We start from the raw sequence: 11,939 nt of genomic DNA, 5'->3' as shown, positions 1-11,939 counted from the left end.
TGAAGTCCAGGTACACGACGTCCAAGGACTCTCCTGAGTCCAGTCTTCTTGTTACCCAGTCAAAGAAGTTGATTAGATTTGACTGGCATGACCTACCCTTGGTGAATCCATGTTGGCTGGGATCCCGGAGATTTCCCTCATTCAGGATCGTATCTAATTTATACTTAATTAGTGTTTCCATGAGTTTACACACTATTGAGGTGAGGCTTACCGGTCTATAGTTTGCAGCCTCAGCCTTGCAACCCTTTTTATGTAGAGGAATGACGTTGGCTGTTTTCCAATCTAACGGAACTTTCCCCGTACTTAGTGAGAGATTGAAGAGCACTGCTAACGGTTCCGCCAGAACGTCTCTCAATTCTCTGAGCACTCTTGGGTGTAAATTGTCCGGTCCCATGGCCTTGTTTACCTTTAGCCTTGCCAGTTCGTTGTAAACTCAAAATTCTGAAACGGGTCATCCACGTCTTGTTTTATCATCAACTGTGGTCCGTGTCCCGGTGCTTCGCAGGTGAAGACTGAGCAGAAATATTCATTTAGTAGTTCTGCTTTTTCTGAGTCCGCCACCGTGTAGTTCCCGTCCGGTTGTCTAAGGCGTATTATACCGTCTGTATTCCTTTTCCTATCACTGATATACCTAAAGAAGGATTTGTCCCCTTTTTTAATGTTCTTTGCCAGAGTTTCTTCCACTCGAAGTTTGGCCTCCCTAACTGCTGTTTTGACCGTTGCAGATTTGGTCTTATATTCTACTTTAGTTTCTCTTCTCTTCGTACTGCGTACTGTATAGCTTCACTTAAGTATACAGACTTCTCCTTTCATCATGTATTTCCCTTGAATGTCTTATTTACTATCAAATAACTTGCAGTTCTTTTCCCTTCCTTTCCCCGTGTCTGTGGGTTTGTTAAGTTTGTCATTAGTCATGCAAAACTCAGTTCTTGTTATGTATTGTATTGTTCCCTAAATTTTGTAATTTTAGTGTTATGTACATCGCTTAGAATTATGATTATGCGATTAATCAAAACTATATTAAACTTGAAACTTGATTGCAGTGTTTAAATGACGGGGAGATTTCATTTTTTTTTAATCCTTATTTCTATGTTGTAAGATAGGATTATACTGTTCTTAAATATAACAATATATAATAAAAGCATGATTAGTAGAGTGCAATTAATTTTAGATGAAACACAAGGCAGCTCAATTTTTTTGTGTGCAGAAAACAAGAGTAGGATCTGGAGGTGATTATATCTGAAAGTAGCTAAGAAGTGCATGCTTATTGGGCAACTAAACCTGCTTCTAGGGGTCTACTGTCAGGGGACTATTACTAGAGGTTAAGCAGTACCATTTTAACAGCTAAAGCTATCAGGGCACGAGCAAGTGGATCACACTTACCTAGGGTTGTCAGATTTTACGATAGTACAATCTGGACCCCCTAGCTCCGCCCCCAGGCCCACCCAATTCCATCCATCCCGCCCTGTTACGCCCCAGCACCCCCTCCCCCCTATTGCTTGCTCTCATTGGGCAGGAGGAAATACGCATATGCCAGATGCCATGCAATAATGGCACACGCAAGTCAATCGTGTGGCATCCGTGCATATGCAGATTTCCTCCTGCCCGACGAGATTTAGAGGAGACTTTTCAAAACCCAGACAAAGTGCAGGGATTTGAAAAGCTATCGGGACCCCCCAGACATGTCTGGGGAAATACGGACATCTGGTAACCCTACACTTACCCCAATGTCCCTTGGACCAGGGCCTGTCTAGGCACTAGACAAACTAAGCATCCATCTAGGATGGCAGGCTTGATGGAGTGATAATGCAGCACTAGCAGAGCCAGAAACAGCACATCTTTAACCTTGCTATGGGTGGCAGGCAGTTCAGCACCTGTACATTTGCATACTTAAGGTCACCAGATTTTTGTCTGGAGAAACCTGGACACAAGGCCCTGCCCATCCCACCCCTATCCATGCACTGTTCTACCTCCAGTCATTCCCCACTCTGCCTCTAGCCCCGCCCTGTTCTACCTCTAGCCCTGAAAGCCTCATCTTTGTTTTCCAACCTCAGGATTGCGTCTGGAGGGTCGCCAACCATGCACAGATGTGTGATACATCATCCACGCATACTCAGAGGCCCTCCAGACACAGCTGGGAGGTTGGGGCTTTCCAAAATCCAAACTACCTGTGTTTTGGAAAGTCCGTCCGGCATTCAGTCATCTAAAGAGAGGACATGTCCAGGTTTCTCCTGATATCTGGTAACCCTATGTATACTTATAAGACCAATCACATCTTGTCCCTTCAAGCAGATGTCAGAGGGGGCAGTAGATGGCCAACCTTAAACTCCCATGCTGAATGGTCCAATGCTTCACACGCTGGATGGGGGGGGGGGGGGGAAGCAGCAGTAATGGTAGCAGGGGTAGTGGACAGTTTGGGAAGGAGAAAGAAAAGAGATACAGGACACCTCTAGGGAGAAAGGACAGATATAAGAAACCAGAGAGAACATAAGGGGAGCATAAGGAAGAAGAGATGTTGAACTATGGGGGGAGGAGGGGCAATAATGGCTTTACTGCTGGCATGAGTCAAGAGTTTTGCAGGAAATATAACATGGGTATGACTCTCATATTTGGATATTTTTTTTAGGGCTGAGCTGCTGAAGGTTGCTTGTACATATATGCCCCAACTCAACTTTGTCATGGAGGCCTTATATTTGGTCTTAAAAGCCCAAATCAGGCATTTTCTAGCTAAGGTAATTCAAAAGAAACACCATATCTCTAGAGGTGGTGTATTTGGTTTTCTTTCAAAAACTGGTCTGCACAGCTTTTTGGGAGCTAATTAATGAGCTGCATTGCATGATTTTAATGAAGCAATTCATTAATTAAAACTTTAATAAACTCATGTGAAGTGAACTTTGTGTGAAGGTTTACTACAAAACTGGCACCTTCGGCAAAACCTTTTAATTAAGGAGTTTGCAACATGAACTAGAATAAAACATCAGTATTTGGGGGATTTTTGCATATTGGCGGTTTGCAATTATTAATGCATGTAGCCCGTACTGCAGAAAACTTTGTGCTTTAAGAAAAAAAAGAGCCTCCCTGGAGCTAGGGCCATACCTACTATATCTGAATATTACTAACCTTGAGATACCAAAGAAAATGTGTGAGCAAAATCCCAAAATTTTGGTAACCAATTAAGAACTTTAATGTTAGAATAATTCATTTATTACCTAGTGTAAATCATCCATTGCCACAGATCAGTAGACTAGCCACTAGGAATTTACCACACATTGTGTTTTTGCCTGTCTTCAAGCATAAATTGGTGTGATTTAGCTTGCCTGCGACCCTGTGTGTGCAGGAAGATTTTTTGCAGTTAGCACAGCCTCCAGCATAGACTAAGCAAATGCTACATCATTGCATCCTCAATGGGGATGGATATCATAGTGCTAACTTCTCATGGTTTACAAGTGCAATCAAAAGGCTTCAACCTGTAGATTAGCTGGGAGAATGACAATTGTTAGGAAGACATCTGGTAGGATGACAATCGGTAGGATTCAAGTAGTCCCTACCAATTGGTCATTCTTCAAATTGACTTCCTGGCTGCAGACTGATTTGTCTGGATGAAGTATCTAAGGGATGATTACCTGTTATATATGCCACTGCCTCCCCAGCAGTGATGCTTCTTGGCTTTGTGAAAAAGTGCAGCTGGAAAGGTGACAGGGAGTACTGGTGAGGAAAGTGTTGGCAAAGTCAACTGCAGTGCAGCTGCAAGAGGGGAGGCGAGGAGCACCAGCAGCTTGGGTCGGGCATCGCTGATATTCCAAAGGCCACATGCCAGTAGAGATAACCATGGTGCAGCTGCAAGACGAGAGCCAGGGAGTACCGACGGTTGGAGGGGCGGTGGGGGAGCACTGGCGGTCTGAGAATCACTGACATTCTGAGGGTAACTTATTCTGAAGGTTTCCCAGCTGAAACAAATAATCTGCATGTTGCATTGATAGGAAGACAATTCTACCAATTGTCACATCCTACCAACTGTTGCTGTTCCAATCAGCCATTGTGCTCAGATCTTAGTCAAAAAGAAACTGGTTGTGTTTTTTTTTCATTTTGTAATCTAGACCAGTGTTTTTCAACCGCTGTTCCGCTGTTCAACTAGTGTGCCGCGAGATGTTGCCTGGTGTGCCGTACGGTGCAGACACTGATTAGGCCTCAGGCCGGGTCCCGCACGCGCTCCCATGAGACTCCCCCGGTCCCCACTGCTGTTCAGTTTCGATCTTCTGCTCTGACGCAACCGGAAACAGGAAGTTGCAGCAGAGCAGAAGATTGAACACTGAGCAGCCGCGCGTGCGCGGCTCTTTGGGAAAGCGTGCATGTCGCCGAAAAACTAAACCTACAAACTAAGGTGAGGCGAAGGGAGAGAGCTGGCTAAACAGTAGGATCGATTGGGCAGGCAATTGGTGGCTGCGGGGACCGTGCGATCGCTCGTGTTCCCAGCTCAAATTGGAAGGAGGGAGTGAAAGGGAAAAGGATTCTGGGCCAAGGGGATGAAGACGGAAAGAAAAACCCACAGCAGGAAAGAAAGGGAAGGACAGGCAGGTGAGCCAGATGCTAGAAGCAGGGGGGGGGGAAGAAAGAGGAAAAAAAGCTAGATGGGGTTGAAAAGAAGAGACACACTGGTATGGAAGAGGAAGATAGGGGAAATCTGGACACAGGAAGGTAACAGAAAGAGGGGAAATTATGTGCATGGGGCATAGGGACAGAGACATAAAGGGGACATGCCATGGGGATGGTATATGGACACAGGGGGGGGGGGCAATGACAGATACATAGGGGAGATATTAGAAATGGAGAAAATAGGAGCACAGAAGCGAGATGGTTTGTGGGGATGGGACAGGGACCGAGCTCGCAGGCTCCAGTGGCTTGCACAAATTACATTGTAACGTGCCATGAAAATAAGAGGGAGGAAGGTAGATAGATAAGCCACGTGAGAGGAGCTGAAGGGTAGTAGAAAGGAACAGATGGTAAAGGAGGGAAGGAAGGGTGGTGGTGGAAAGGAATAGGACAGACATTGAAGGAGGGTGGAGAGGAACAGACCCCGAAGGGAAATGTGGAAGACAGAGTGGGAAGAAGACAGATGCCAGACTATGGGGGAGCGGAGGGAAGAAGATGGGTGCTAGACCAATTGGGGGGGGGGTGAAGGGAGAGGCACAGTAACAGCAAATGGAAGACGTAGAGAGAAGACACACAGTGGATGGAAGGAATTGAATGAGAAGATGTGGAAAGCAGAAACCAGACAACAAAGGTAGAAAAAAAAAAATTATATTTATTTATTTATTTTTTGCTTTAGGATAAAATAGTATATTAGTTGTGTTGATAAAAATTTATAAACAAAGCCCTGCCAGCTGAATATCTCTTTCTCTAGTTCAGCAGCAGGAACTTTGATTTATAAGAAAGGAATAAGCTAAATATTACAGTACTAAGGCTTATATGGATGCAGCGGGGACGGTGACGGGGCGGTGAATGGGATGGCAGTGGCGGTGGCGGTGATGGTGCGGTGAAGGGAACGGCTGTTGACGAAGAGCTACGTGTGTGTCTTTCTTCGATTCCAGCCAGAATATTAGCTTTGTGTTCAGCCAAACAGGCCCAGGTTTCGCACTGAATAAAGTATTTTATAATTTTTCACTATTCTGTTTACTTAATATTTCATAATAAAGTAATTATAAAATACTTTCTTTGTGTTTATTTGATTCCTATTCAAGAGAATTACTTTATATATAGTCAATATAGGCACAGTTAAATTTTTTAACATTTTCTAATGGTGGTGTGCCTCGTGATTTTTTTCATGAAACAAGTGTGCCTTTGCCCAAAAAAGGTTGAAAAACACTGATCTAGACCCTACTCTACAGTGCATTGCCTATGGTGATTTAGGGGAGTTCAAGCTCCCCCAATGGTTCAAGACCCTCTGGTTTAAGACCTCTCCTGGTACTTCCTGAACTATCCCTGATATCCAGTGAGGTTAGGCATAGGACAGTTCCTCAGTTTCTCCTGCCCCCTGGGTTGGTGGCATAAAAATGGCACTGATCAACCCTAGTGATATTTGCCAGCCTGACCCATGTTAGTATAATTGGACAGCTCTCCATTTTCAACTCAGGTTTGCGTATTGGTCCTGTCCCTACTAACCCACCAGGCTCACATCTGGTAACTGGTGAAGGAGGGATTGGGGCTCCAGAGTTGGTGTAGCCCATGAAATCTACCAATGCATTTACCATGCATTAAAGACTGGATTCATTACAGGGTACTGGGAAAAACTGGTGCTCAGTGCTGTTCTCTGGGAATAGCAGCGCCACAGTGTAGAGCTTTGCAGACGATTCAAAATGCAGCAGCGCGTTTGATATGCGGCGGGATCAGATTTGAAGATCTTATATCATGGTTAAAAAAATAAATAAAAAATCACTGGTTACCAGTCAAATTTCACATTGTTTTTAAAGTTCTTGTGATAATTTTTTAAAGTCATTCATTAAGTTTCAAGTTTATTTTGTATTTGATAAAATTGCTTTTTTCAAAGATTACAAAGCGATGAACAATAAATATTTTTTAAAAGAGGGAGCCATACAGTATAGGGATAGACAGACATAAATTTCATCGGGAAATCAGGGAAGAACTACAATTTAATATAAGATTCCTTGGTATTTGATACAAGTGATGAAACTCTACCAGCTTCTCAGATCTTTAAGGTCAGAGGGTACGCTGCGATTGTCAACGGATGAGTTATTACATGTACATTATGCAAACACGAAAGCATCTGTAATTTCAGTTGCAGGTGTACAGTTATGGAATAATTTAAGTTAGTTTCTGATATCCAGAAATATAGGAAGGTTTTGAAAACAACTTTGTTTAGGCAGGCTTTTAATTGAGCAGACTGGGATACTAATTATGTGCATTTTAGATGAGTTTGTTTTGTTTATGCTTATGTTTTGCTTGTTATATGATAATTTATATTTGTATTTTGTAAACCACTTAGGTTTAAGCGGGTTAGAAATCTTTTAAATAAAATATTCTATAAAGGGTGCTCTGAGATGAGAGCTCTATATAGTGTTTAGTGAGTATTCTGGCTCTGAACTTTGGGCCTGAGGACTTAACACCAACTGAAAGCTGGTGTAAATCATTTTGTGTAACTTGGGAGCACATGCCCCCCCCCCCAACCCCAATTCTATAACACTGCATAATTCTTTGGAATGTCTCTGACCTACCTATATCTTTCCCTTTTGGGTTATATGCAAGAGGATTTTGGCGTAGATTTTTATAGAATTGCATGCAAATTAGAGCCAATTAGCATCAATTATTGATTGTTAATGGCTCGTTAACTAATATGCTTGCATGTAGATCTCAGGATTGCATCCAAATTTGGGTGCCATTTTTCTGTAACTGAATGTCCACTTACATGTGTAGATATATAGAATACCAACCCTTTTAAGAGTAAGTGCACACTTTTGAGTGCAAGTAGGAAGCCCATTTTATATGGGCATACATAAAGTCACACAAAGGGGCATTTTCAATACGACATCTAAGTCTGAGTTTGGACAGTTTGGGAAAGATATCCAGAAATCCAGTCGAGAAAACATCCTTTTTCAAAACTGCAAGATGACATTTTTTTGTTTTTTTTAAATGACCTATCTAAACATTTTGGCCCTTAGTGTGTCTATTATCTTTTCTGGCCATTTTCGAATCTGAAAATGTCCAAATGAAAAGCACACAAAAATAAACCATCAGGACGTCCAAGCAGCCAGGATTCTTAGCAAACTGGCCACACAGAGAGCAGAGCAGAGCGGCACTCTAGGGGATTATTGTAACTCGCTATTGTTAAACATTACTCAAAAGGAAAAGAAACGTTTACAAATAATCCAAAATACTGCAGTTAAAATCATTCATAATGGAAAAAAATTTGATCATGTAACTCCTTTTCTGATTGACTCACATTGGCTTCCTATTAACCAAGAATAACCTATAAAATTTTGCTTTCAGTATTTAAAACGCTATCCACCAACGAACCCCAATTTATAGATCGGTTACTCATTCCTTACAATACGACACGTTCACTCCGATCTACATCTCAGGGATTGCTAATGATTCCTTCTTTGAAAATTATTGGAACCAGACGTCACGATATATATGTAATGTAATGTAATGTAATGTAATTTATTTCTTATATACCGCTACATCCGTTAGGTTCTAAGCGGTTTACAGAAAATATACATTAAGATTAGAAATAAGAAAGGTACTTGGAAAATTCCCTTACTGTCCCGAAGGCTCACAATCTAACTAAAGTACCTGGAGGGTAATAGTGAAGTGAAAAGTAGAGTTAGAGGAAAAATAAAAATAAAATAAACATTTTAAAAAGATATATTCTGTAATTGCCCCTTTAACCTGGAACGCCTTACCTTTATATATGAGAAGTTAAAGATCTCAGCAGATTTAAAAATAATTTAAAAACTTTTCTATTTAAAGATGCATTTAATGTTTAAATAATTCATTTTTAACAATCTTAATCCCATTCCATATGTTTTTCCCTTATGTGGTTTTTCTTCTCTTCCCAATTATGAAAAATATCAATTGTAACTGTCTTCTCTTCCTTTCCTTTCCCTTATGTATTTGAGTCTGTTTGTCTCGTCAGTTTGTTTTTAACCCCTTTTAAAGTTGTATAATGAACTCTTGATCTATTTTATATTTTAATGTTACTCACTTAGTATGTAATAAGCGATTTATCAAATTTAAATAAACTTGAAAAAACTTGAAACTTGAAATAAACTGCAGTGAATGTCACTATAACCTGCTTATATTGTATGGTGAGCCCTCCAAAACCCACCCAAAGCTTACTGTACCCACCTGTACACCACAACAATAGCTCTTATTCCTACATACGATCATTAGTCCCCCTTCTTGATAAAAATTCTCTTAATATACTAATTCATTCTCTAGTAATATCTAAACTAGATTATTGTAATTCTCTATTAAAGGGTGCATGCTTAAAAGATATAAAGCGTCTTCAACTCATACAAAATACAGCGATAAAGATAATTTCAGGCTCAAAAAAATTTGACCATGTTACTCCATTATTGCAAAAAGCTCACTGGTTGCCTATTACGCATAGGATTACATATAAAATTGCTCTTCTAGTTTTCAAGACTATACAAACTAACGCCCCAGCATTTATAGACAGGCTCCTGATTCCATATGACTCTCCGAGAGTTCTTAGATCAACCTCACAGTCTACTCTTCATGTTCCCTACTTGAAAATAATTGGAACTCGCCGTGCTCTTATTTTTTCTGTAACTGTTCCAATGACATGGAATTCTCTTCCCCTATATCTAAGACTGGAACGAGATTTGCAGAAATTCAAAAGCAGTTTAAAGAGCTTTCTTTTTAAAGATGCTTTTAACTGAAAACACAATGTTTAACTAAAATATAATTTTAGCTGTTCTCTACTTTGACCCTATCTTTGCCACCAAACTCTTTCTTCTTATCCCTTTGTGTACTTCCCTTTTATGTTCTTTTTCTTCAAAATTGTATTTCTCCCCCTCTTCCCTATTGTTTCCTGTGACTTTAAAAAAAGTAGTTACCCTTGTATGTCTTGTAAAGAATTATGTATATTATGTTACTTTTATTATTTGTACAACGCTTTGTATCTTTGGTTAAGCGTTTAATCAAACAAATGAATAAACTTGAAACAGCTGTCATCTTTATACAGGCACAATAGATTTTGGTCCTTGTATTTCGGAATGTTTACAGATTTTCCTTTGCAAGAGGCATCCAACAATTCAAACTCTCCCTTCCTTCTAGAAAAGGAATTAAAGGAGTCAAGATCTTCAGTCAATCTTTGTTCTTCAAATTCTCTCAACTTTGGAATGATTTCCCCTTTATTTTGAGGAGCTCCAGTTCGTTTCAATCCTTCCGAAAATCTTTAAAAACTACTCTATTTGCCAAACATTTTGAAAATTAATTCTCCTGAAATTTTGCTATTACCCTTTTCCAGTTTCTATTTATCATTGTAAATTTTTCTCTGTTTTTCTTTAATTGTTGTAAACCGAGTCGAGCTTTCTTAGAATGATGATTCAGTATAAAAAGTTAAGCTTTAGTTTAGTTTTAGTTTGTAATGCAGTGATAATGAGACAATTGGCTAGTGAAGTGGCTCTGGTTGTGAGAAAACTGGGAAACGTGTTTCCTGAGAGATGTAAACAATTAACAGACCGAAATCAAAGAAAGTGGGTTTAGATGTTAGTCTAAGGTTCCCACATGGCTCCAGAAAAAAAAAAAAAAAAAATAGGACAGATTGAGATAGCTGGGTTTCACTTCCATTGAATGCAGTTCTTGTAGTTTTCGAAAGTTTGAAGAACCTGTCCCTCTCCACTTTCTCTATGCCCTTCATGATCTTGTAAGTCTCTATCATGTCCCCTCTAAGCCTCTGCTTTTCCAGGGAAAAGAGCCCCAGTTTCTCTAATCTTTCAGCATATGAAAGGTTTTCTATACCCTTTATCAATTGCGTCGCTCTTTTCTGTACCCTCTCGAGTATCGCCCTATCCTTCTTAAGGTACGGCGACCAATATTGGATGTAGTACTCCAGATGTGGGCGCACCATCGCCCGATACAACGGCAGGTTTAAAGGGGGGAGGGGGTGTTCCATTTAGTGGATGCATATCAAGGATTAGAATTATGAGTGAATTTTTCCATGGAGAATATTGTGGCTTGGATGACACGGCATGGATTACAACTTAATATTAGTGAAACAGAGGTGATGCTCATGGGAAGAGAAACAGATGTGATGTGACCAAATTATTTGAATGTGATGGATATACAGCTGAATGTCAAGCAAGAAATGTGTTTGTTGGGAGTGATTTTAGATTTGACTTTGTGTATGAAATGTCTGGTATCACACACTATTCAAACTGGTTTTACACAATTGCACCTTTTATACAAACTAAAACCAATGTTATTGCCTTTTGCTTTTTGTATTGTTGTGTAAGGAATGATCTTAACCTGGTTAGATTACTGTAACGCCCTATACCTGGGTATATTTTCTACAAGGTGTAGAGCTCTACAGTTGTTGTTGAATGCTGCAGCAAGGGTGATTACTGGTGCTGGTGTTGCAGAAGATACAATTTAAGGTACTGGTAATTATTCATCAGGCTGTGTACCATACTGTGTATCATCAGTTATTGGGGTTGTATTGACCAGGAAGAAGCTTAAAGTCAGAACATGGAATGTTGTTATCAATGAACAGAGGGGTAAGATTGCATTATGCTATTATTAAGGCTTCAATGCTTTCTGTTACTGGAGTAAAACTCTAGAAACACATTTATGTGAAACTGAAAATTGTAGGTGCAAAGATATTTTTGGCAATCTGATAGCTTTTGATGTTTGTTTAGCTATGTTTGAGATACATTTTAGGTATTTTTATATAATATGAACTGCTTAGGTATAGGTGGTGTATATATTTTAAAAATAATAACTAAACAAATGGGTGAAGCATGGGCAGGGCAGAGGCAGAGTTGTCACTTATACACTCAGCTTAAAGAATACTGTAATTACATGACTGCAGTTATACCTGGATCTATGGCTTTTCAAAATAGTTTTGCTCTATACATAATCTCAGGAGTTTTATGAGGGAATGTTAGAATAAAGATAGACCAAAAATAGACCTACTACCGTGTTTCCCTGATAATAAGACCTACCCCCAAAATAAGCCCTATCATGATTTTCAGGTTAAGTCTTAATATAAGCCCTATCCCAAAAATGAGCCCTAGTTAGATCACCCCCAAAGCCCTCCCGAATGTCCCCATGCTCACCTCTCCACTTTCCCCCATCCCTCTGCGCAGCATCTTTCCATCCCATCCAAAACCCACCTACCCTCCCACCGTGAGACCGACATACCTCCCTCCAAACAGCAGCATCGGCAACATTTTAAA

This window comes from Geotrypetes seraphini, chromosome 4 (assembly GCF_902459505.1).
Source record: "Geotrypetes seraphini chromosome 4, aGeoSer1.1, whole genome shotgun sequence".
NCBI classification, from domain to species: domain Eukaryota; kingdom Metazoa; phylum Chordata; class Amphibia; order Gymnophiona; family Dermophiidae; genus Geotrypetes; species Geotrypetes seraphini.
This window is presented reverse-complemented; position numbering follows the sequence as displayed.